Raw genomic sequence first — 25755 nt, 5'->3', positions numbered from 1 at the left:
GCCACGGGCAGGGACACCTCTCAGCTAGACTCAGCTGCTCAAGGCCTTATCCAAACTGGCCTTCAACATCCCCAGGAAGAAGGCAGCCACAGCCTCCCTGGGCAGCCTGTTCCAGAGTCTCACCACCCTCATACTGAAGAGCTTCTTCCTAAGCTCCACTCTAACCCTGCTCTCCCTCAGCTTCAACTCATTGCCCCTTGTCTTGTCTCTAGACACCCTCATGAAAAGTTCCTCTGCAGCCTTCCTGCAGGATCCCTTCAGCTCTTGGAAGGCAGCTCTGAGGTCCCCCAGAGTCTTCTCTTCTCCAGGCTGCACAAGCCCAGCTCCCTCAGCCTATCCTCACAGCAGAGGTGCTGCAGCCCTTGGATCATCCTTGTGGCTCTCCTCTGGACTCTCTCCAACAGCTCTGTGTCCTTCTTGCGGTGGGGGACACCAGAACTAATTGCATTATTCGAGGTGGGGTCTTACCAGAGCAGAGTAAAAGGGGCAGAATCTAACTGGAGTTTAGAAACAGAAGGGTTGTCAGGTACAACACTGCTCACAGAACTGCAGTGTTAGAGGCTGGGGGACATCCTGGGCTGTGCCCAAGACATCCAGGTGGTTTGTGCTTTGTGTGACTCAATTCTCTCTGCTTTACAACCTTGTGATGTTGCTGAGGTGGTGTGGAGTAGCAATCCTCAGGTTTTACCCACTCCAAGCAGGTGTAGGTGGTGGTGGCAGAGACACTGTGGATGTCCCTGAAGTCACAGAGGGTGGTGTGGATTGGAAGGGGCACTGAGGGAGAGACAAGGTGTGGGCACTGAGGGAGAGACAAGGTGTGGACACAGGGTTTAACACCCTGCTGACAGAGTGGATTTGCCGACGAGCAGTCCCCAGTTGCACAAGAGATAAGGTGCAGCAGCACAGCGGTGAGCCAGGCTCCAGGCTGGCCGTGGGGCCACATCCCTCTGGCTAAGGGAGAACTGCAGCATGAGGATGTGGGAGAAACCAAGGTCCAGGTTTCAGTAGGAAAAAACAATAAAATCCCTCTGATTGCACCTGGCCCTGGTCCCCTTTCTCCTTCTGATCGTTTCATTAGCAGGTTCACGTTCATCCAGATCCAATTTCATCTCCTTGCAAAGCCTGACTCAGCAAGAAACGTTATCAGCTTCCATTCCAGCCTGCAGAAACCCCAAAACGTCCACCCTCCCAGAACAGACACCACAGAGGTGCTTTGTCTTGCTGAGTCAGGCCCTGAGCATGCCCAGACCCTCATTGTTTTGAAACTTCAGAAGATGGCCCACAGCCCATGGAGCAGATAAGTGGATTCATTGGATGCTATGAGGTCCTTCACTCAGTCATGCTGGGCAGGAGAAGCTGCAGATGCATTGATACCAGGGCCACAGTTTATTGCTTTTTGAAGGGAAACATGGAGCATTCTGCAAGGCTTTACCCATGAATCTTCATGTCTGCAGAGTCTCTGAGTGGCCATGAGTCTCCCTGTGCAGTGTCTGTCCCCAGGAATGGTTTTTTTTTTCTAACTTCACAGCTTTTAAACCAGAATCATAGAATTGGTTTGGTTGGAAATGACCTCCAAGATCAAGTTCAACACCACCAAGGCCATTAAACCATGTCCCCAAGTGCCATGACCACATGTTTCTTGAACACCTCCAGGGATGGGGACTCCGCCATCTCCCTTTTTACTGTTGAAGTTCTGTCTCTGTATGGTTTCAAGGTACAGCCTCATGTTTTTAACACAGAGCTGCTGACTTCCTGAGCTCACAGATATCATGATAATGTTTGTAGTTGGAGGAAACAGGTTGCTCAGCCAGCAGGGCTAAGCATCCTTGAAGGCAGATGATGCTACCACATCAGCTGCCCCACTATGAAGAGTGACTGAGCCCTGCTGCTGAGTCCCTTGGAGGAAGAAAAGGTGGAAAAGCCTCTGCTGAGATTATCCTGCCTCCAGCTACGTGAATTAAGAGACAGCAATTCACCTGCTCGCTCCCAGCACGGTGGTCCTTGGGGAAGGAGACAGCTCCTGAGGACTTGAGCCATAAAGAACAAGAACTCATAGATCACTGTCAGCAGCCATGAGTTGTACCTAGAAGCAAAATTCTCTGCACTGTGTATTTCTAATTCAGGCACAAAGAGTGTGAAAGGAAGAAGCAGAGCACTAAGAATGGAGGGCGAGAGTGGGGGCTCAGAGCTGAATTCCTTTCCTGGCCACTGACATGCTGGGGATTTCAGGCAAGCCAATCATTTAATCCCTTTGTCTTAGTTACCTCATGTGTAAAGCCAGGTGAGTAATATTTAGCCTTTTGGTTGGAGTTCTGGATACAAAGCAGTGTGAATACAAAAATATTGATGCTCCAGCCTCAGAATTCAACCAACTTTTCAGTCTTAGGAGTGGGGAGAGCACCCAGACCACTGCCTCTTGCACAGCTCTTCCTCTGCATCCTTAACTTGAGCGTCCCCAGGGAGGGTGGCTGTGGTCCTCACCCTGCTTACGTTAAGCAGGAGACACTGTGTTGGAGATGAGAGATGCCTCTGCCACCTTCAGTAATGCTCCTGAAGAGCTGGGTGTTCAAACTGGGGGAGCAATCACAGCTCTTCATGGGGCACTTCAAACATTTCAGACCAAAAACAAAAGAGCATTTTGCTGACATTGATTAGCTCTTGACATCAGCTGGAGTCTGTATTTTGCAGCTGGACTGTAGTTTATGTGAGCACTAAGGAAGCAATCCAACAGATGATGAGGGCCAGGGGTGAGCTTCTGCCCTGCTCCTTTCTGCTCAGCTGCTGCTACTCACAAACACAAAGCCAGCACCAGGCTGTTGCTTCCTTTCACTGCATCTCGTTCTCCTTGATCACGGAAAGGTTTTACCCCAGTGTTGGTGCAGCTTTTCACGCTTTTTAAAACACAAAGCAAAACAAAGCAGAGCACTTTATTATTAAGTGTTTCGGGAAACACTTTTTGAGTTGCCACCCGAGTTCTGTCCCCCGTGGGGCATCCACCCCACCCCGCCAGCACCTTCCCCTCGATAAGGAACCGTTCCCGGCCTCATTATCTGCGTGGCCGCTGCTCTGTTCGCTGTCAACCGCTGCCTCTCTTGGCCCCTTTCCATCAGCCCTTTGCCGGGGCGGGTGAGGAGCTGCTGCCCCGGGGAGGGTCCGCTCGGGGGGGCGGGAGCCGAGGGGAGGCCGAGGCCCAGCTGCCGCCACGGCCGCAGTGGCAGCACCGGGAGTCCCCTCACGGTGACCTTCGCCCGGGGCGGGGGAAGGACGGCAGGGAAGGGTCCCCGGGGGAGGAGGGCAGCGGTCCCGGCACCTGCCCGGCTCCGCGGGTGTCACCGCCCGAAACTTTCCACGGCCCCTCCCGCCGCTCCGGCTCCGCCGGCTCCGCGCCCCGGCCCGGCCCGACCCGCTCCGCTCCGCTGGCTCCTCCCCAGGCTGCGGCCGGTGAGGGCGGAGCGGACGCGGCGCTGCCGCCGCGCACAGCAGCCGAGCCCGGAGCCGAGCGGCGGCGGCAGGCGGCCCGGAAAGCGGCGGGTGAGCGGGGCCGGCAGCGGGGCGGGGAGCGGGTGCGGGGAGCGGCGGGGCCCCGCGGGGCGGCGGGCCGGCTCCGCTCCCCCTGCAGCCCCGTGCTGGGGCCTGGCCGCGGCGAGGCCGCGGGGGCCGCGTCCGGGCGCCGGCAGCGAAGGGGTCAAGGGGACGGTCCGGGGGCGGCGGGGGGTCCGGCGGCGGGGGTCCGGCGAGCGAGGCGGTGTCGGCGGGGACGGGCCGCGCGCTCCCTCCCCCGGGGCGCGGCGAAGCGCGGCCGGCAGCGAGGGGGAGGCGGCTGCTCCCCGGCGCTGCCCGCGGCGGGCCGGGCCCCGGCCCGGGCGGTGCGGGGCTGCCCGCTGCCGGAGCGCCGGTCCCGCGGCGCGGCCGGGGCTCGCCCCGCTCTCGGCTGGACTTCGTCCATCTTGCTGCGGCTCTGCCGGGGCTGCCGGCGAGGGCGGCCGGGCTCCGGGCGAGGGAAGGCGGCCAGGGCCGAGGCGGGGGCGGTTGGCCCTCGGCGCAGCGAAGGGTGTCACCGTGCCTCGGGAAATAACCCAAATTCTTTTGGTGTTTCGTATAGTCAGGTGTGCGCCGGGCGGCCCGGGCTCGAGGGGAGCTGCGCCCCGAGATGTAACGGGGCGCACAAAGCTGCCGTCCTCGAAGACCACCCGAGGTAAATGGAGAGCGAGCCCGGGGGGCGCGGGGGGGGCGCGTTGGGACCGTGGGGCAGGAGCCAGCCTGAGCCAGCCACCCCACTGCCCTGCCCCGCGTGGAGGGCAGAAGTCTGGGCAGGAGGGAGGAAGCAGGCCAAGGGGGCGACTTGGTGTTCCAAGCAGGTGCTGAGCAGCCCCTCACCATCCATGTGGAGCAGTGCTCTGGTCCTCTGGGCCCAGGGTTCAGTTATCTCAGAGCAGTTCGGCTTCCAAATGGTTTCTTGTGCTTCCTTCAGTTGCTTTAAAGAAGCAGCACGAAGAGAAAGTGTTCTCTGCACGGGGAAACTTTTGTGCATAGATGCTTCACGTCAGTTAGTGTCTTTGCTAATGATAGTTGAGCCAGGATACTACAGTACAGGTGGTTTTGGTGCAAGGACTTCTGCAAAGCTTTCTGCAGTCCTCTCTCGGCAGCTGGGTTGGGGTTTGGACACGCTGAGTCGATACCAACCAACGCAGAACTGGGATTAGCTCTTGGGTTTTGCTTTGCTCTCAGCTTGGAAAGAGCTGCAAACAGGAAGGGCAAACCATGAAAAACTCTGTGTTGTTTGGTTTGGTGTTTTTTTTTTTTTCCCCCCTTTCAGTAGCTTAACAAGGGAGATAATATTTCTTAAAATAGTCATTGGAGTTGAAAGCATTCATCTGCCTGCGGAGTATTGGCTCAGCACTAATTGCTGTCGCTCTGTAATTCCCTCTGAGCAGTCCTGGTGCTGCACGTGAGAAGAGACACCAAGCGATGTGGCGAGTTCTGAGGAACCTGCTCTTGAGCTGAGCTGAGCGTGGCTCTCGGCCCCGAGATGTTTCACTCTGTGGTTTAGACTCTTGCCTTGCTGGGATGGTGTGTCATGAGCTCCCAGCGGTGCTGGCTGATCCCTCAGATTCTGAAAGGGATTTAATGTGGGGAATTCGGGAGGCTTTTAGGCAGTAATGGATGAAGCTGTGGGGAAACAGAAAGTAGCGTGGTGGCAGTCAAAGGCTTTGCCTTTAACGAGAAGTTAAGTGAGGCAGCTTAAAGGGAAGTTTTAGATGGAGCCGCTTTGCCTTTGTGCCGTCCGCAAGTTTTGCACTTGGAGGAGCGGCGGAGTTCACCGCGTCCCAAGCGCAGAACGCCGTCTGATTATTCTGACATCATTATCACGTTGCTATAGTGACTTCATTAGGCTGGGAATGCCATGTCCACATCCTGTTGCTATGGGAAAGATCAGTGCAGTAAATAAACCCACTGCATTTTCTGCTGATCATCGTGGTGGGGCAGAAGCGGTGCCCTCGATGTGTCGACGCGGTGGCCCCGCGGGGCTGCCGAGCGCTGCGCCCGGCCAAAGCTTTTAACCCGGGAGGCTGGCGCTGGCAGCTCCCTCGGCAGCCTGTCCCTCCCTCCCTTCTCTCTCTGGTGGCTGGGCAGCGGGAGTTGTGAAACCCTCGTTTTGGAAACGAGAGTACAAACGTCGTGCTTCAAGGTGGAGCACAGGAAGCGCTGCGCTCGCACACACTGCTGCTAAAAATAAGCTGTTTTCGTGCGCGGCGTTTTCTAGGCGCCGGTGGGAGAGGAGTGTTTGTGTTCTCTGGGGCGAGGATCAGCCACATGCGAGGGGAGTTGTGCTGCTTCAAAGCAGACCCCTCTCTCTCTGACTCCCTCCTGGCCTCCGTGAAGGCGGCGGGAGGGTGTAGTGGGGCTGGGCAAGGCAGCACGTGCGGGGCAGAGCTGGCTGGCATGGCGTAGGCGCCGCCGGCTGCTGGCAGAGCCAAGAGCTGCGGCGGGGAGGACGAGGAGGAAGCCGAGCGCGGTGCCTGCCGTCACGTGGCCTGGCTCTGGTGTGGCTCTTTTGAGGGTAAGTAGCTTTGCTGGAGGTTTTGAGAGGACTACGTGCCAAACGGACTCAGTGACCAGCAGAGGGTCACTCCAGCGACAGGCTAATGCTTTTATTTGGAGACCAGTGTTTGCGCAGTCTATCAGAGTGGTTTATGCCTGAAACCCTCGGCTGCAAACGGCCAGGCGCAGGCTGCTTGTGATGTGTTTTGTGGCTCTTCGGCCTCTCTCCTTACCGACACCTGAATGGAATTAAACAGCAGTAGCCCAGCACGTGGATACAGCCTGACACAAAAGCTTCAATTGTGTAGTGAATCACAGTCTGGGGCATCAACAGCTCCAACCATTCGTTGGTAGTCTCTAGTGCAGTGGGTTTTCTTCTTGTGCTGTGCTCATCTGCTTGGTGGCACTTTGAACTTCTGCTTGGGGTTCAGAGGGGAGATTGCTTCTGTGCAGCTTTTAAAAGTCATCTTCAAGAGGAATCCTAACAGTCTGAGAACAGGAACATGTTAGCTGTTTACACTGGAGCAGAGGAAGTGAGGCTTTTGAACTTCCACGACGTTCAGCTCTTTATATCTGAAATAGTTTGTTGGATTTTTCTCAGATGTAGCTGTCTGACACTCAGAATTCCCTTGGTCCAGTGTTACATCCTCTTAGCAGAGTGCTGCTGGGTTCCCTCAGCTGGGGCTGGCCCAGGGTCCTGGTCAAAACTTCCTTTCTTTTTAGGATATTGTGGGAGACTTCCAATACCTGAAGGGATTCTACAGGAAGACTCGAGAGGGACTTCCCATGAGGGTGCCTAGCAACAGGACAAGGGGGAATGGTTTGAAGCTGAGGAAGAGTAGGTTTAGACTGGATCTTAGGAAGTAGTTCTTCACTGCAGAGGTGGTAGGACTCTGGAGTAGGCTCAGGGAGGTTGTGGATGCCTCCTCCATGCAAGGCCAGGCTGGATGAGGCCTTGAGCAGCTGAGTCTAGTTGAGAGGTGTCCCTGCCCATGGCAGGGAGGTTGGAATGGATGATCTCTGAGGTCCCTTCCATCCTGAGCAATTCTGTGATTCTATTTTATTGCTTACTTTGACTTTCTGATGAGCCAGGTTAATGTTAAACCTCAAGCTCTTCTGGTAGCTTTGTGTGTTTAATTCTGTAGAAGCAGATTCAAGAGAGACCTAACTTCTAAAACTCAGTCAAGTCCTGGGGCAGTGTTTGGATTAAGTTTGTTTGGGCCTTGCTTTGAGGTGGGTTTTGGTTTTTTGTTGTTTGGGGTTGTTTTTCAGGAGGACACAGTGGGGATGGTGGTTGAAGCAGAGCTCTGATTCATTTTATGCTGAGCTCTGAAGTAGTTATTGATTTGCTTTTACTCATTCAATAGGTAACAGGCAGTTAAATAGGATTGTAATGAAAGCATCTTCTTGGAGGGGTGCTCATAAGTCCCAGGGTCATGTTCTTAGTTTTGTGTTCACACTTTGCACAGTCTGGTCCTGGAAACATGACACCTAATTGCTGAGATAACTCAGAATGTTAGAAAGTTGGGAGGAAAAGTTCACCTTGATCCAGTCTGGCTTGCTCAGATGCTTAAAAGCTTGTGTGAGGTGATTCTTTCTATTTCTTGCAGCACTGAAATCTGCTGGCAGCCAGGATTGAAGATTATTTGGGTTCCTAGATTGCTCTCTGGTTACAAATCGATGTCCTAAAGAGCTCAGCCCTCAGACAGGTTTTTCCTTGGATTATATCCTGGCATCAGAAGTGCAGAGGATAAAGCAGGACCTGGCTTTTTGTTCCTGAAGCACAGGTTGGGAGGAGACTGCAGCTGTGTTGTTGGCTCATGCCTTGTTACTCAGCAGGCTGAAAATACAATCTGCTTGCCACTGCTGCTGTTGCAGATGTAATCAAGTTCAGTTTATTCCAGTTTATGGTTCAATATGGTTGTGGTTTGATGACCAGCTCTGCTTTGAAGTGGCCCTCACTCTGTTGTTTTCCTCCTGTATTTGTGCCTCTGCCTGTGGGCCTCTAAAGAGGTCAGGGGATGGAGTCCCTTTGTAGGGACTCAGCATCTTTAGGGCTGGATCATTTGGGGACCAGGAAACAGATGAAGGGTTTGGAGCTCCTTAGTGTGATGTTAGATGAGCAGGGGGAAGTTAGCCAGATGTTCCAGATGCTCTGGAACACAATGCTATGCCATAAGTAATATCTAGTTGATTCCTTTCAGAGTGGAATGTTCCAGCTGAGTGTGCCTTGAGTGGGTTTGGTTTCGCTCAGGGTGTCAAAGCAGGCCATGCAAACCCATCCTCCAGGGTCAGAGTGGGTTTGCTGTGGGTGACAGCCCCCAGAGGGCAGAGCAGGGAACTTGGGTTTCTGTGGATAGTGCCTGCCACGTGCAGAATGAGAGAGCTGTCAGGTTCTGTTAGATTCCAAGTTAAAGGTATCTCTGCGAGTTGGTTTTGTGTGTCTGCCAGCTGACTGAAACCATTCAGAGCTAAATGGCTCATTAGTAGAAGCTTCCTTTTCTTTCCTGTGATAGTGATCATTCTGGTGATTAATGCCTGTTTGCTGAGCTGCCTGCTGAAGAAAGAGGGAAGCTCTCTAGACCCTCGTGGCAGTGGGAGCATCAGCCAGGACACAGCATGTACCTGCTCAGCTGCTGCCACTTGGTGTTGCCACTGGAGCCCCTTTGTTCTGCTCCTAGACCTGCTGATGCCATTTCACTTCCAGGTTTGGTAGGAAACAAGTTTTGATCTCCACAGCTCTGAACAGGGCAGAAAGTCGTTCCTGAGAGATGACTTCTCCCCTTGCAGCAGTGCAAGAGCTGAGGTTGTCTGAAGTAGTCCATTTAATGATATTGAAATGAAGAGGCTGTGGGAAGCAGATGGGTGGTGCTCAAGGAAGAAGCACTGAGCCCTACATTCCTAATCAGAAATGGTGTGTTTAAACACAAATGGCATTCAGCTGCTGTGGGAAGAGCCTTTGAGGAGTGTGTGTGTGTGTGTGTGTGTGGGAAGAAATGGGACACCAGAAGCCTCCCCTGATTTCAATCACCAATCATTTAGGGGTTTATCACTGGCACCTCTGGTTAAAGGGGGGTTTGCAGCAGGGCTGGTGCTGTTTGTCCCTGGGCTGGCAGCACTCAGGGCATCACAAAGGGCTCATTTCTCCCCCTGGCAGCTGGCTGAGGCAGGTTGGGCAGCTCTGCCTGAATCTGAATGTGGCCACATGAAGATGATGTTTTGATGTGTGCTGCTGTGAGTGGTCCAGCAGGAACTGGCTGCTGGCTGTTGGGAAATACCTGCTCTACCTGAACAGGCGCTGCCGTGGTGCAGCTGTCGTGGCTTGACCTGAACCCGGGTGAAAGCACAGCTTTAAGTTGTTGGCCTTCTTTCCTCTTCATTGAGAAACCCAGAGCCTGACAAAAGCAGGCCTGAGTTTGTTTGGGAAAGTGCTGTTAATGCCTTTTGCTGGGCAAAATCCTTTATCTGCAAGAGGGGAAAGTCTGATCCTCCACAGTACTTTTACAATGGGGAAGAAGCAGGTAAGAGGGCAAACAGCGAAAGAGGAAGCCTGGGGCTGCTTCCAGCCCAGGGCTGCAGCTGGTTGCCTTGGCTTTGCTCAGGCTTTTCACTTTGTTTGCCTGAAAATGCAGAGAGCCAGGCAGTAGCAGTCCTGTTGAGCAGGTGGCCTGAGTCTTTCTGGTTTGCTCTTTATTGTGAATATTGATAAGATGGAAAGGATTTAAACCCATCTGGGGCACTGAAACGAGGGCTGGATGTAGCCACAGCAGTGGCTGTGTTATGGCTGAAACAGATCTTTATTAATCACTTTAAATGAAGCCATCAGGAAAGAAATGCTGCCCTGGTGCTTCCTGCACATGTAAGAGAGTTGGGGCTGCTCAGCCTGGAGAAGCAGAGGCTCCAGGGAGACCTTAGAGCAGCCTTCCAAGTACCTGAAGGGGGCTGCTAGAGAGTTGGGGAGGGACTTTTTACAAGGGCTTGGAGTGACAGATGAGAGGGAATGGATTGAAGCTGGAAGAGGGGAGATTTAGACTGGAGATTAGGACCAAATTCTTGGCAGTGAGGGTGGTGAGAGACACTGGAGCAGGTTGCCCAGGGAGGTCATGGATGTTCCCTTCCCTGGAGGTGTTCAAGGCCAGGTTGGATGAGACCTTGAGCAACCTGGGCTGGTGGGAGGTGTCCCTGCCCATGGTAAGGGGCTTGGAACTGGATGAGCTTTAAGGTCCTTTCCAACCCAAACCATTCTCTGAGTCTATGAATATAGAAAAATGTTACTCACACTGCAGTGCTGGAGCCTGAGGAGCATCACAGTGAGAACTTCCAGGCCAGGAGGGCTGGGAACTGCAGGGAGGGTCTTTGAAGGTTTTCAATCCTCCTGAATCTGCTGGGCTTAAAAGGGCAAAACCACTTTGACAGCTCACCCTGGAATTTCCTTTAGGGAAAACAAAAGGTGCCACTGTGATCCTAGGGTATCTGCAGTGGGTAGTTGTTGGCCTGTGAGGAGTTCCTGAGGTACAACCCCTGCTTTGTGGAAATGCACTGCAGCTGCTGGCAGGTCGTGGTTGTCCCTCACTGCATTGCATAACTGCTGCTTGCCGGAGCGTTGCAGAGCAGCAGGCAGTTGCATTTCACTTGCCAGTGGCCAGAGCTGCAAGTTCAATGCTAGCTGGGAATGCTTGGGGCTTTTTTTTTTGTTGTTGTTGAAATATTCCTTGGATCCAACAGTGTTGTGCTCTTGGAGTGTTCTCACACTGCAAGCATTTGGATTGGTCATGTTTAAATTGGGATGTTGTGTGTGAACACATAGCTATGTGAGCTGCAGTTGTGGTGGTTCGTGCCTCTAGCAGTACAACTGCTGTCACTTGTGGCCCCAGTGGATAATATGTATGGAATTGGGCTGGAGTGGGTCCAGAGAAGGGCAACTAAGCTGGTGAAGGGCCTGGAGAACAGGGCTGGTGAGGAGCAGCTGAGGGAACTGGGGGTGTTGAGTGTGGAGAAGAGGAAGCTGCGGGGAGAACTCACTGCTCTCTACAGCTCCCTGAAAGGAGGTTGCAGTGAGGTGGGGGTTGGTCTCTTCTCTGAGGTAACAAGTACTAGGACAAGAGGAAACGGCCTCAAGTTGCACCAGGAGAGGTTTAGGTTAGATATTAGGAACAATTTCTCCCCTGCAAGAGTGGTGAGGGGTTGGAACAGGCTGCCCAGGGAGGTGGTGGAGTCCCCATCCCTGGGGCGGTTCAAGAAACCTGTGGCCATGGCACTTGGGGACATGGTTTAGAGGCCATGGTGGTGTTGGGTCTGTGGCTGGACTTGATGATCTTGGAGGTCTTTTCCAAATGAAACAGTTGTAGGATTTTATGACCTCCCACATTTTTAGGAGAGCAGTTGGAAGCCAACCTGTGGAGGGCAGTGAGCAGGTGGGAGGAGCAGTTCAGCTGGCTGCGTTGGTTTGCAGCGCCCTTTTATGTTGCCTTTTTTCCTGTAGTGCCCTTTTTCTCTAATGCAAATAAAACCTGAAGTCTTAGGGAGGGGCTGCTGAGAAGAGGAAAACTCTCATTACAGACAGCTGACATGCAGAATGAGATCTTTTTATGTGCCACCTACCACGTGATAGTTTGAAGTAAATCAGAGTTCACTGGGTAAGGTTATTTCTGGCACGAGCCTCCTGTTTTGCCTCAGTAGTCTCATGCCAGCACATCTCTCTGCCTTTACCCTGAGGTTTGATGTGTTGATACTGGGCTGGATCGCTCTTACTGGGCATGAGGAACACAAAGCTTGATGGGTTTGTGAAATAAATACAGGTGAAAGAGAGAGGGAACCCAGCCAGCTGGTGCTTTCTGCTGCGGATTAGGACGCTAATTGTAGTTGAAAATAACATTAAGATTGAAGATGCAGACTGCAACATTTCCAGGCAGCCCTCTCATGAAATATTCATGCATTTAGGGCTTTCAGCTCATCAGATCACTTATGAAGTTGTAAGGATTACAGTGTACTTAGGCTTTGTTGTCTTTCGTGAACACACTCCATTGCCATATTGATCACCAGAACGCACTCAAATTGAGAGCCAAGCTTTGTCAGGAATCTCCTTTAAAGTGATCAAACAGGCATTTTAACACTCCAGGGCACTTTTCTCAGTGCTGTGGTTCTGAGAAAATGAGGCTTTGCCTTTCTTCTGGGACTTCAGTACTTTGTAGCCTGTCTTAGAGGAACTGTTTGCTCTAAAGCCTCATCACAGACGCAGCATCAAGTGCAAGTCAGTTTAGCTCTGAAGCAAGCTTGGGTAGCTGAGGCTTAGGCTGGAGGTTAGGAAGAAGTTCTTCATAGAAAGAGAGATTGGCCATTGGGATGTGCTGCCCAGGGAGGTGGTGGAGTCACCATCACTGGAGGTGTTTAGGAAGAGACTGGATGAGGCACTTGGTGCCAAGGTTTAGTTGATTAGATGGTGTGGGGTGAGAGGTTGGACTTGATGATCTCGAAGGTCTTTTCCAACTCCTATTCTATTCTATTCTATTCTATTCTATTCTATTCTATTCTATTCTATTCTATTCTATTCTATTCTATTCTATTCTATTCTATTCTATTCTATTCTATTCTATTCTATTCTATTCTATTCTATTCTATTCTATTCTATTCTATTCTATTCTATTCTATTCTATTCTATTCTATTCTATTCTATTCTATTCTATTCTATGTCAAAACCCCCAAATCACCTAGGGCTGAGAGGCTGAAAGTTCCTGAGCCAAGTTCTGCCCCATCTGGATGGGCAGAAGCTTAACCAAGTCCCTCAATGCCTTTGAAACCCAGTGGTGGTAGAGCCCTGGGGTTTGTGTGGCTGGTGGTGTGTCTGTGGAGCTGCAGGAGAGCCAGCAGTGGGATGGGAGCTTGGACTTCCACGAGAGGATGTCCTAACCAAAATGGAAAGCACAGAAACTGTGGATCATAGCAGCTGCCATTCAAATGAGCTGTGGAGTGTTCTAAGGCCTTGCTCAGGGCACAGGGCTGGCTGTCTCCAGGCCACATGTTTAACAAATTTGCATCCTAATATGGGAGAGGTTTTTCTTCCCATTGCCTTGCAGACTCATTTCAAAGACACACAAAAAGCACCCCCTGGGTTTTGTTGCTGTTTGAATGCTGTCAGTGAGGTGGAGGGGAAGAGCTGACTGATGCTCATCTTGTTAGCTGCTGTAGGATGTCTCCTCCCTTCCTCATGAGTTCCCCATAATCTTTCTTCTTCTGGGAGCAGGAATCCATCTGTCCCTGGGTGTTTTTGTTGTTTATAGACAGCTGTAAAAGAATATGTTTTGATTGTAATCAGACTTGACCTAGTAAATACTGAAATGCCTCGCATGAAACTGACCTAAACTGTCAGAGCTGTTTCCTGTAGGGCTTAGTGGCACCTTTTGTTTTCCCTAAAGGAAATTCCAGGGTGAGCTGTCAAAGTGGTTTTGCCCTTTTAAGCCCAGCAGATTCAGGAGGATTGAAAACCTTCAAAGACCCTCCCTGCAGTTCCCAGCCCTCCTGGCCTGGAAGTTCTCACTGTGATGCCCCTCAGGCTCCAGCACTGCAGTGTGAGTAACATTTTTCTATATTCATAGACTCAGAGAATGGTTTGGGTTGGAAAGGACCTTAAAGCTCATCCAGTTCCAAACCCCTTACCATGGGCAGGGACACCTCCCACCAGCCCAGATTGCTCAAGGTCTCATCCAACCTGGCCTTGAACTCCTCCAGGGAAGGGAACATCCATGACCTCCCTGGGCAACCTGCTCCAGTGTCTCCCCACCCTCACTACAAGGAATTTCTTCCTAATCTCCAGTCTGAAATCTCTCCTTTTGCAACCCAAAGCCATTGCCCCTCATGCTGTCACAAGAAGCCCTTGTGGAAAGTCCCTTCCTGGCTTTCCTGTAGGCCCCTTTCAGGTACTTGGAAGGCTGCTCTGAGGTCTGAAAGGAGCCTTATTCCTTCAGTTGAAATCTTCACACAGGAGAAAATGTTCTTTTTGTTGTAAAAGAAACTTCAGTTTCCACCTCCCTTTGCCCCCAGGTTCCTGGAAGCAGCATTAAAGGCCTGAGCTAAGTACTGAAGGATTAAGCAGCATATTAAATAACCTCATTTCTTTATGAGCCAGAATTCAACCTGTTACTTTCTTCTTTATTTGGAGTTAATTCTGTACCTCAGCTCACAGAATCACAGAGTGTTAGGGGTTGAAAGGGACCTCCACAGATCATCCAGTCCAACCCCTCTGCCAAAGCAGCATCACCCAGGGCAGGTCCCACAGGAGCTCATCCATGTGGGTTTTGAATGTCACCACAGAAGGAGACCCCACAGCCTCTCTGAGCAGCCTGTTCCAGGGCTCCAGCACCCTCACCACAAAGAAGTTTCTCCTCATGTTGAGGTGGAACCTCCTGTGTCCTAGCTTGTCCCTCTTGTTCCTTGCCCTGTCACAGGGAACCACATTTAAGAGCTTAGTGTCTTCATCTTGGCACCACCCCTCAGGTATTTATAGACACTGATCAGATCCCCTCTCAGCCTTCTCTTCTCCAGACTAAACAGCCCCAGGGCTCTCAGTCTCTTTTCATAGCAGTGATGTTCAAGTCCCTTCATCCTGCACTGGTTAGGCCACACCTCAAGTACTGTGTCCAGTTCTGGGCTCCTCAGTTTAAGAAGGAGGTTGACTTGCTGGAAGGTGTCCAGAGAAGGGCAACGAAGTTGGTGAGGGGCTTGGAGCACAGCCCTGTGAGGAGAGGCTGAGGGAGCTGGGGTTGCTTAGCCTGGAGAGGAGGAGACTCAGGGGTGACCTTATTGCTCTCTACAACTACCTTAAGGGGGGTTGTAGACAGGCAGAGGTTGGTCTCTTCTCCCAGGCTACCAGTACCAGAACAAGAGGACACAGTCTCAGGCTGCACCAGGGGAGGTTCAGGCTGGAGGTCAGGAGGAAGTTTTACACAGAGAGAGTGATTGCCCATTGGAATGGGCTGCCTGGGGAGGTGGTGGAGTCACCATCACTGGAGGTGTTCAGGAGGAGACTTGAGAGGGTGCTTGGTTGCATGGTTTAGTTGGTTGGGTGGTGTTGGATGATAGGTTGGACACAATGATCTTGAAGGTCTCTTCCAACCTGGTTTATTCTGTCACCCTTGTAGCTCTCTGTTGGGACTCTCCCCAGCAGATCCCTGCCTCTCTTGAATTGGGGAGCCCCAAACTGGACCCAGCATTCCAGGTGTGGTCTCAGCAGGGCAGAGCAGAGTGGGAGGAGAACCTCCCTAGACCTGCTGGATGCAGTCACTGCTGTTCCTTCCCTCTGAAGCCTTAGGATGTGGCAGGAGAAGGTTTCCGGGGGTGCGGTTAACATCGCGCTGCTAGAATCCGTCCCTCGTTAGCTGTACTTAGGTGCTGGTTCCCTGGCTGCTGGTGGCAGTTGGGGGTTATTGAAGCTGATAACCAATGTAGTATTAATAAGTGGCCAGATGGTAAGTGGTGCTTTTCATTCACAAAGTGGATGTTCAAAGAGGTGTTTAATTAGCGGCAGTTGCGTGGGAGCGCTCCAGGTTGGGGTTGCTGGTGGCTGACGCACGCCGAGTGCTGTAAAGTGTTTTAAAGGCAGGGAACAATCTCTGGCCTGCATATGCAAACCTGACCTTTAGATCAGTCTGCATGGTCACATCCCATCCAGGCTGCACCCAAAGTGATTGCTGCAGCTTTGCCAGGAAGCTTTGAAGAGTCTTTGTGTTTGAGTTAGCCTGGTTAGCTCCTGAGGATCACAGAATGCTTTGGACCTTAGAGGTCAACCCCTTGCCATGGAGGGGGATGCCTCCCAACTAGACTTGGTTGCTCCAGGCTTCATCCAACTTGGCCTTCAACACCCCCAGGGAGGAGGCATCCACAACCGTCCTGGGTAACCTATTCCTGAGTCCCAACACCCTCAAACTGAAGAACTTAGAATAGAATAGAGCAGACCAGGTTGGAAGATACCTTCAAGATCGTCGCATCCAACCCACCTAAACAATTAACCCATGGCACCAAGCCCCCCATCAAGTCTCCTCCTGAACACCTCCAATGATGGTGACTCCACCACCTCCCCAGGCAGCCCATTCCAATGGGCAATCTCTCTCTGTATAGAACTTCTTCCTCACCTCCAACCTAAACCTTCCCTGGTGCAGCCTGAGACTGTGTCCTCTTGTTCTGGTGCTGGCTGCCTGGGAGAAGATGCCAACATCTGCCTGTCTACAACCTCCCTAAGCTCCAGTCTAACCCTACTCTCTCAGCTTTAAACCATTCCCCCTTGGCCTGTCTCTAGACACCCTTATGAAAAGTCCCTCTCCAGCCTTCCTGTAGGATCCCTTCATGTATTGAAAGGCAGCTCTTAGGTCCCCCTAGAGTCATCTATTTTCCAGGCAAAGCTGTCAGTGGTCTGTGCTGAAAGACAACATCTTAGAGGCCTAATATTGGTCTTAGGATGGGTAGAAATAATCTGAAGAGCAGCTGAAACTTCTACATTCAGGAAGTTTCAAAGAAACCTTCATCAGGAGGAAGCTGATTTGATCTCTCCATCAAAGATTCAGTGCTGGAGACCAGCTACAGAGCAATGCAGGGACAGGACAAAAGGGAATGGATTTAAGCTGCCAGAGGGCTTCTTGTGACAGGTTGAGGAGCAATGGCTTTGAATTGCAAAAGGAGAGATTCAGAGTGGAGATTAGGAAGAAATTCTTTAGAGTGGGGTTGGGGAGACACTGGAACAGGTTGCCCAGGGAGGTTGTGGATGCTTCCTCCCTGGAGTTCATAGTATCATAGTAGCATTCAGGGCTGGAAGGGACCACAAGGATCATCTAGTTCCAACCCCACACTAGATCAGGCTGGACAGAGCCTCATCCAGCCTGGCCTTCAACACCTCCAGGGACGGGGTCTCGACCACCTCCCTGGACAACCCATTCCAGGGCTTCACCACTCTCATGGGGAAGAACTTCCTCCTCACCTCCAGCCTGAATCTCCCCACTTCCAGCTTCATTCCATTCCCCCTAGTCCTAGTTGTTCAAAGCCAGGCTGGATGAGGCCTTGAGCAACCTGGGCTGGTGGGAGGTGTCCCTGCCCATGGCAGGGGGGCTGGAACTAGAAGCTCTCGCAGGTCCTTTCCAACCCAAACCATTCCGTGAATCTATGCAACAGGCACTAACTGGGTTCCAGCCCCCAGCACAGGCTTTGTGGCTGCTATCTGGGCACCAACCCTGCAGAAATAAAAGAACTGAAGTGCAAGCTGAGCTGGCAGTGCCAATCTACCTGCCTCATGTCACTTATTTACCCTCATTATATAAACCAGGAAGAACACTGCTAAGGACGTTGCCAAGCTACTATCAGCACACAAATTACCCTTACCAAACAGAATGGGGTTGGTGTTGTGCTATGATTGAGCCTCCTAGAGCCTGTCTGGAATTTAATCTGGATGGAAAAAAAGGTCAGGCTGTTGTTTGGTTTGGATTTTTGTCTCCACTAAAGCAAATGGGGAGGGAAAAAGTCTTTATAGGACTTGAAAATCAGTGGCAAGTGGGAGACAGCAGATGGAGGAAGTGCCATGAGCAGCTTCTACCCCTAATGTTTGTGCCCTTAAACATTTACATGTTCTGCTGGTGAGGAAGGATGAAAAGAAATAGTTCTCCTCTTCCAAAAGAGCTGTTGACATCTCTCTGAACCTCTGCTGGACAGACTCAGGTAGCTCTAGATGAGAAGAGCTCAGTGTGCTGGGGATGTTGCTCAGAAAGGTGCAGGACTTCTGTTTGCCTTCCATGCAGGTGTTCATTGCTGCTCTGCTTCCATCATGTGGCCACACAGTGCTTCCTAATAAGCTGGTTTAGACATCTAAGTGAGAAGAGGCTGCTTTCTCCTAGCTCTGACCTCTTGAGGTGGACCTCTTCCCTCCTGTCTCTGGATCAGAGGTCATTAGGATGAAGCTTTTTCCCCTGCAAATGGTTACAATTTGGGGCTCTTCAGCCTGGAGAAGAGAAGGCTCCAGGGACACCTTTTAGCAGCCTTCCAGTACCTGAAGGGGGCTACAAGGAAGCTAGGAAGGGAGTTTTTACAAGGGCTTGTAGTGATAGGAAGAGGGGAATGGATGGAAGCTTGAGGAGGGGAGATTTAGACTGGAGAGGAGGAAGAAATTCTTGACAGTAAGGGTAGGGAGACACTGGGACAGGTTGCCCAGGAAGGTTGTCAATGTCCCTTCCCTGGAGGTGTTCAAGGCCAGGTTGGATGAGGCCTTGAACAACCTGGGCTGGTGGGAGGTGTCCCTGCCCATGGCAGGGGGGGTTGGAGCTGGATGATCTCTAAGGTCCCTTCCAACTGCAAACCATTCCACGGATCTCTGAAGTTTGCAGCAGTGCTGCAGTCGGTTGGGAGGGAGGGAGGCTGCCAAGTCCAGGCAGTGACGTGTAGCTGCTGTTCTAATTTGGGGCTGCAGTGTGTGCTGGGCTTTGAGTTTTGCTTCTGGCTTCCTTTCCCCTTTCTTTGTCTGCCTGGCACACATCCCTAGCAAGTTTCTGAAACGCAGACCAGCAGGACAAAAACTGAATTAGCCGTTGGAGCCTGGCAGGCTCGAGCTGCCCAAAGGGCTTCTGCCTTGCTCCTCCAGCTCCTGAGGCAGGGCAAGGCCAGCTGAAGAAGTCAGCACCCACTGCCATGGAATGAACTTTATGGCATGTAAAATTGCAGTTGGAGCCTGGGCTGGTTGCAGGGAGAGATCACAGGCTGAGGAAGGTCAATCTCAGCACCTTCGTGCAGCAGATCGCTCATTTCCAAGCTACAGAGTTGCTGCTGCTTTCAAAGCAGCTTCCTTTCTCTGCCTTGCTTGAGCTGTAGTTCCTGTGCTGGAAGCTCCAGTCCTGCACAGCCTCTGAAGGCAGAGAGAATTTCTCTGTTGTTAGAGGACTTTACCCTTAGCCCAGGCTTTTATGGCCCTGGCCCTGCATCAGCAACCTTCACTGGACAGCGTGGAAGAGGTGAAATTGTGCAGGAGCTGGGGATGTGGATGTGGCTCAGAGGAGCACATGGCTGGGACCTGAGTTTTGGAGAACTTCCTGAGTTTTTGGAGAAGTTTGAGTTTTGGGTCAGTTGGGGCTGTTCAGCCTGGAGGAGAGAAGGCTCCAGGGAGACCTTAGAGCTGTCTTCCAGTGCCTGAAGGGCTACAGGAAAGCTGGGGAGGGACTTTTGAGAAGGGCTTGGAGCGACAGGATGAGGGGCAATGGGTTTGAGCTGGGAAAGGAAAGATTTAGTCTGGAGAGTAGGAAGAACTTCTCAAGAGTGAGGGTAGTGAGACACAGGAAGAGGTTGCCCAGGGAGGCTGTGGATGCTCCCTCCCTGGAGGTGTTCAACGCCAGGTTGGATGGGACCTTGAGTGACCTTTTTTAGTAGGAGGTGTCCCTGCCCATGGCAGTGGGGTTGGAACTAGATGCTCTTGAAGCTCCCTTCCAACCCCAACCTGTCCATGAATCTGTGAATTCCTGCCTTAATGGTCTGCAAGACGTCGATGGCCTGGGGAAAGGTGGAGGAGGCTTTCTGCGTACCCTCCAGGCAGGGACTGCCCTGGGGAAGGGCCTTGGCGAGCGAGCCCCTGGCAGTGCTGTTGGTTATGTAAGTAAATGGGGTGCTGAGTGCCAGGGTAGGTCTGTGGCAGCGTTTGTCTCGCTAATTTGGAGGGGAGGTGTCTGTTAATTAATGGTGCAGCTTGCAGACAAGCAGCCTTTCATTGGTGCTCCAGCAGCCCTCTGCCCCGCGCTTTGCTGGGGCTCTCCTCGAACAATTGCGTCATTGTTGACAGCTTTGATTAATATTAGGGAAGCATTTAATGTGCTTTCGACTCCCGTGGAGTAATTTAATACCTTGGAACACGGTGTGTAACAAATAACTAATTAGGGAGCAGATGGGGAGAGGAGTTGGTGTCTGGCAGGGCCGGGCTGGGGGGCCGGACCCGCGCGGTGCCGCTGGCGGTTTGCAGCCCATGGCCCTTGGTGAAGCCAAGGGTAGAGCCTTGGGTCTGCTGATTTCAGCCTTTCAAAAGCAGCACAGCCAGCAGGCCAAGGGAGAGGATTTTACCCTCTGCTCTGCTGAGACCTCACCTGCTGTGCTGGAGCCCCCAGCACGAGGAGGACATGGAACTGTTGGAGTGTGTCCAGAGGAGGCCATGGAGATCAGCGAGCTGGAGAACCTCTGCTGTGAGGACAGGCTGAGAGAGGTAGGGCTGTTCAGCCTGCAGAAGAGAAGGCTCCAGGGAGACCTTAGGGCAGCCTTCCAGTACCTGAAGGGGCTGCAGGAGAGCTGGGGAGGAACTTTGGACAAGGTCTTGGAGTGACAGGATGAGTGACAGCTGAAAGAAGAGAGCTTTAGTCTGGAGTTGAGGAAGAAATTCTTTAGAATGAGGGTGGGGAAACACAGGAACAAGTTGTGGAGGCTCCAAGCCAGGAGGTGTTCAAGGCCAAGTTGGATGAGACTTTGAGCAATGTGACCTAGTGGGAGGTGTCCCTGCCCATGGCAGTGGGGCTGGAACTAGATGATCCTTGAGGTGCCTCCCAAGCCGACCCACTCTGTGATCCTGTGACCATTTTCCCTGTCAGTTTTGGTGTGATTCTGGTCGCCATAAATCTTCTCTTTGCAGAAGTGCTGGGTTTGAGATTGTTTTGCAAACATGGCTGTGAGTAATGAAGGGATTCTGGTGGAGTATTGGGCAGTGTTTAGTAGACACTTGAAGGAAAAAAATTCCCCCCCCCCCCCCCTTTCCATGGCCTAGTTTACAGTAACTTAAAAACCTGGCACGGAGAACATCTACAAGTTCAACATTAAACAGGTTTGTTTATAGTAGCCATGATTCAGTGTTTCACTGCCAGGGTAAAAATAACCCAGACATGTGGCTGTAATGTCCCAGGAGTCTGCTCCTCTCTCAGGGAGATGGGAGGGCAGTGGGTGGCACAGCCCTGGAGGGGAGGTGCTGGAGTTCACGGGGACGTCGGCACGTTTCCCTCCCAAAGCTCTGAAATGCTGACTGCACGCTTCCCTTGGACATGGGAAAGGTTTTGGCATCCTCTAAAAACAGGGAAGTGTGGGGGATGAGCAAGCCAGCACCCAGGAGGAGGCTATACTTTTTATTTCCTTAAAGCCAGATGAGTGAGGAGACTCAGGGGAGAGCTTTTCACTCTCTACAGCTCTGAAAGGAGGTTGGAGTTGGGTGGGTGTTGATCTCTTCTCCCTAATACCAAGTGTTAGGTCGAGCAGAAATGGCCTCAAGTTGCACCAGGGGAGGTTTAGGTTGGATATCAGAAGAAACTTCACTGAAAGGATTCTGGAAGACTGGAGCAGGCTCCTCATGGAGGTGGTTGAATCCCCATCCCTGGAGGTGTTTCAGAGCGGCAGAGATGTGGTGCTGAGGGCCATGGTTTAGCCCCAGCCATGGCAGAGTTAGAGAAGGTTGGACTGGATGATCTTCAAGGGCTTTTTCCAACCAAAGCCATTGTGTGGTTCCAGTGGTGTTTACTCCCTGCCTCTCTCTCTGCTATCCCAGGGACATCTTGCCCTGTCTTTCTCTATCCCAGTGCATCTTCCTGGGGGACAGCAAGAGAGCAGAACACGTGGCAGGGTGGCAGTGCATGTGGCTGTGGAAGCTGCACCTTGAGAGAGGCCACCTCTAGGAACTGCTGCCTGTGGTTTGCTGTGTGCTTGGTTCCTGCCTTGCCTTTTTTCTGTTCCTTTTCTCTACCCCTTTTTGAAACTAGGGCTGGCCCTTGTGCTTTTGGATGAGAATGCAGCCTGCATTGCTGAGCTGTCATCTGTCCCCAGCCCTACAGTTGGTACTGTGTCAGCACTGGCACTAAAAATCCCTCTTTTCAAGTGTGTGCAGACTGGATCCAGGCACATGCTCGCAGCTAGAGCTGCCTGAATGAGCTCTGCTGTGCTGGAGACTCACTTCTGTCACATTGGGAAAAGGATTATGACAGCTTCCCTATCTAGATGATCCTCAAGGCCCTTTCCAGCCCAAACCACTCCATGAATCTATTCCTAAAACCTCCTGGTTTCTGTGGCTCCAGGGTGGCACCTGCCCATGGCTCTGGAGTCTTAGTTGCAGAGATGCTAAAAAGGAGTATTTTGAAGGGAAAAAACCAAACAACCCACCCACCAAACATCAAATGACTTAGTTTTTCATTTAAACTTCCTGTGGTTCAAGTAGTAAAAGGGGAACAGTTGTCCCTTGGAAGCTTTCAGAAGCACTCGTGGGAACAGAGAGTAACCACAGAGCTGCTTCCCATCTGGGCAGGGCTGAGGGAGTTGGCACCAGGGTGGGCAAGGAAAAGCAAAATCTGAGGCTTCCTGCAACACAGCACTTGCTTGGCAGCCTTAGGGATGTTGGGTCTGCTGCTTCAAATCCAGAGGGAAGCACAGAGCTGTAGGCTTTGAGTCATGAACAGAGACTTTGGTGTCTTTGACGCTGGATCCATGAAAGGCTGAAGGCAGAGGAGCCTTTGCTGGTCCTTGCAGCCATGGCTACACCCTGCTGCTGTTGCTGTTTGAAGTGTCACTGCTGCTGCAGGCCAGTCTTGCTGAACAAAGGCTGGGGATACCACAGGTATTGCAGCCTTAAGCAAGTGGACAAGGAGCCAGCAGGGTTACTGGGGCAGGGGAATGGGGCACTGGAACTGCTCCAGCTCTCAGGGTCTGGCAAGACGCTGTCCCCCCTTGTCTGGGTGCAGCTGTGTGCTGTCTTCTCCACCCTTGGCTTTTTTCATGGCTAGTAGATTCTCTTCCAGTAGTGTCACAGTGTGATGTCTGTGCTGCCCAGGACAGCCTGTTCCTCTCCATCCCAGGTGGCTGGAGGAGGAAGCTGTGTCCAGGGCACGGCAGGGCTGTGTGGGCTGGAGAGGTACAGGGCAGGATGCTGGCTGCGTTTCAGAGGGACCCTGATAGCATCAGTGCCTGATGCTTCTGTTTCCTGCCTGTGGTGATGCTGTGCCTGCTTTGAACACAGCCTACTGCCTTCTGGGTGGTAGAAAGTACCAGGTTTTCATCTCTTAACATTGCAGACTTGACACAACCTCAGGCAGGGTGAGGCTGACCTCAGGTTGTCTTCTGTAAGTGAAGTCTTCTGCAGAGTGTGTTGAGGAGAAGAATTCCACAGGACCACAGGGATTTGACTTCAGCAGCACCCATCTCACCTGCAGGAGAAAGCTGGGTATTTCTTGTGGGAAAAGCAAACTGCAGGAGAGGAGAAAAGAACTTGGAGAGCACAGGAAGCTCCTGAGTGCTTGGAGACCTGTGGCAGCCAGCTTTTGGGGGAGGGTTTGGTTACTGCAGTTTGCCAGAATGGATGGAGCCTGTTAATCTGTCAGAATGTGGCTGTGGCTGGTCAAACCTGCGTGCTGGATGTGTGCTCAGAGCACAGTGGAAGCCAGCCAGTGCCCTCAGTGGCACTTCCAGCCCCCCTTCAGCTGCCAGCGCCTGCCTGAGTGGCTTCAGTGCAGCAAGTGTGAGCTGTTGAGGAGCAGGTGCCTCCCCTCTGCCCTGCCTCCCCCCCACACCTCTCATCCCAGCTGTGGCCTTCTGACTCATTTAGTACTGACTCAGCTCTTAAGGTCTTTGCTGATCTGTTATCTGCAGCTTGTTCTTCAGAAACACCTTTCCCCGGGCCTCTGGGCTGATGCTTTCCCACACTGGCACAGCCACAGCGTGCTGCAGGTGTGCAGCAGGCAGGGAGGGGGCCAGAGCTGGGAGAAGGGCTGTGGGAGCCCAGGTCCTGTTGATTTTTCAGTAGGAGCTGCTCACTGAATTGTTTAAAGTTCCCACCCCTGGGCTAGCTGAGCAGTGAGTGGTCAGAAGTGAGGGAGGGTTAGAGCGATGGAATCCATGGTGTGGAGGGAGGAGGCGTTGCCAGAGGAAAGGGAAAAAGTGGACTTTGGAATTGTGTGAGCTTTCTGCAACAGGGAGAGGGCCTTGTGGACTGGAAGGTCAGCTTCAAAAACCCAAAAATGGTTGTAAAGAAAATACCAGCCAAGCCAAGCTGCTGAGAGGGGGATTGGAAAAGAGTGCAGAAGAGGAGGGACAGGGAACGACCAGAGAGTCCACGGGAGGCTGCGAGGCTGATAAAGGACTGCAGCACCTCTGGGAGGAGGAGAGGCTGAGAGCCCTGGGGCTGTTGAGCCTGGAGAAGAGCAGCCTGAGGGCAGATCTGATCAATGCTCAGCAAGAGCTGAAGGGTGAGGGGCAAAAGGATGGGGCCAGGCTCAAGTCACTGGCAGCAGGCACAAACTGGAACCCAGGAAGCTCAGCCTCAACGTGAGGAGAAAATCCTTTGCTGTGAGGGTGACAGAGCCCTGGAGCAGGCTGCCCAGAGAGGCTGTGGAGTCTCCTTTTCTGGAGACTTTCAGACCCCATCTGGATGTGTTCCTGTGCTCACCTGCCCTTGGTGATCCTGCTCTGGCAGCAGGGGTTGGACTTGATCTGTGGAGGTCCCTTCCAACCCCTAACATCCTGTGACTCAGTCTTCCTCCTAAGGTTCACCTTAGCTGCAAGTCCAGGCTGTAAAGCATTTCTTTTAATGACATTATCACACAGAAATTGTGTTTTGCCACTGGCTCCCATCCACCCTCCTCAGTCTTTTACTGTCCTAGAGGCAAAGGTAAATTGTGGTTTGAAGGTAATTTGATTGGAGCACTCAGAAATCGTGTGGAGCTCCACTGACAAAGCAAAGAGCAGACTGTGCAGCAGGCAGGTTTGGGTTGGAAGAGCACCCAGAGAAGATCTGAAGTCTGCATAAACATCAGATGAAAAATGATTCATTCTGGTCTTTTCTCTCTCTTTTTTTCCAGTCCCTTATAGGGAGTTGAGGAAAACCTTCAGTAGGGCTGCTGACACTGATGAGAGATCTTTTATGCCAAGGTAGGAGGTTTTAATGTTCTCAGTATGTTTAAGATGAAACTGCTAACTGTAAAAACATTGTCACTTGGGGAGACTTGAGAAGTGCTGAGTGGTTTAAAGTGGGGTTGAAGTGAAAAAGGTGTCTGAAGCTTGCTGCTTTGTGGCTGGATCTTCCTAGTGGGGAAAAGAAACCCTGAAGAAGAGGATGATCAAAGGGCTGGAGCACCTCTCCTATGAGGACAGACTGAAGGAGCTGGGGCTGTTCAGTCTGGAGAAGAGAAGGCTCTGAGGTGACCTAATTGTGGCCTTCCAGGATCTGAAGGGGGCCTACAGGAAGGCTGAGGAAGGACTTTTCAGGATCTCAGGGAGTGATAGGACTAGGGGGAATGGAATGAAGCTGGAGGTGGGGAGATTCAGGTGGGAGGTGAGGAGGAAGTTCTTCCCCATGAGAGTGGTGAAGCCCTGGAATGGGTTGTCCAGGGAGGTGGTTGAGGCCCCAGCCCTGGGGGTGTTTAAGAGCAGGCTGGATGAGGCTCTGGCCAGCCTGATCTAGTGTGGGGTGTCCCTGCCCATGGCAGGGGGGTTGGAACTGGCTGATCCTTGTGGTCCCTTCCAACCCTGACTGATACTATGATACTAAGTTCTGTGTTCTGCCTTTCCTGACGTCCTCTGCTCTTGGACAAAACACAAACTGATGGTTGAATCTTCACAGTGAGGGTGGTGAAGCACTGGAACAGGTTGCCCAGGGATGTGGTTGAGGGCCCAGGCCTGGAGACATCCCAAATCAGACTTGATGTGGCCCTGAGCAGCCTGCTCCAGTTAGAGGAGTCCCTGCTCACT

General features: G+C 52.3%; 1 protein-coding gene across 4 annotated transcripts in view; it reads left to right on the top strand.

Annotated features, from left to right (window-relative positions):
* The first annotated feature begins 3426 nt into the window (after window positions 1–3426).
* The window catches only part of RAP1A (RAP1A, member of RAS oncogene family), a 48282-nt gene continuing 25953 nt past the window's right edge, over window positions 3427–25755 (top strand). The window contains exons 1-3 of one of the 4 annotated variants that reach the window (XM_068159573.1): window positions 3428–3531; window positions 4103–4195; window positions 24867–24936. The gene's annotated coding sequence lies outside the window, so the exon portion shown is untranslated. Of the gene's footprint in view, window positions 3532–3998; window positions 4196–24866; window positions 24937–25755 lie in introns of those variants that run through there. The other 3 variants (XM_068159576.1, XM_068159575.1, XM_068159574.1) reach the window with 3 other exon arrangements.

The sequence above is a fragment of the Melanerpes formicivorus genome, unplaced genomic scaffold, assembly GCF_026170545.1.
Source record: "Melanerpes formicivorus ecotype bairdi unplaced genomic scaffold, bMelFor1.0.p_v2 SCAF_46, whole genome shotgun sequence".
Taxonomy (NCBI): domain Eukaryota; kingdom Metazoa; phylum Chordata; class Aves; order Piciformes; family Picidae; genus Melanerpes; species Melanerpes formicivorus.
This window is presented reverse-complemented; position numbering and strand designations above follow the sequence as displayed.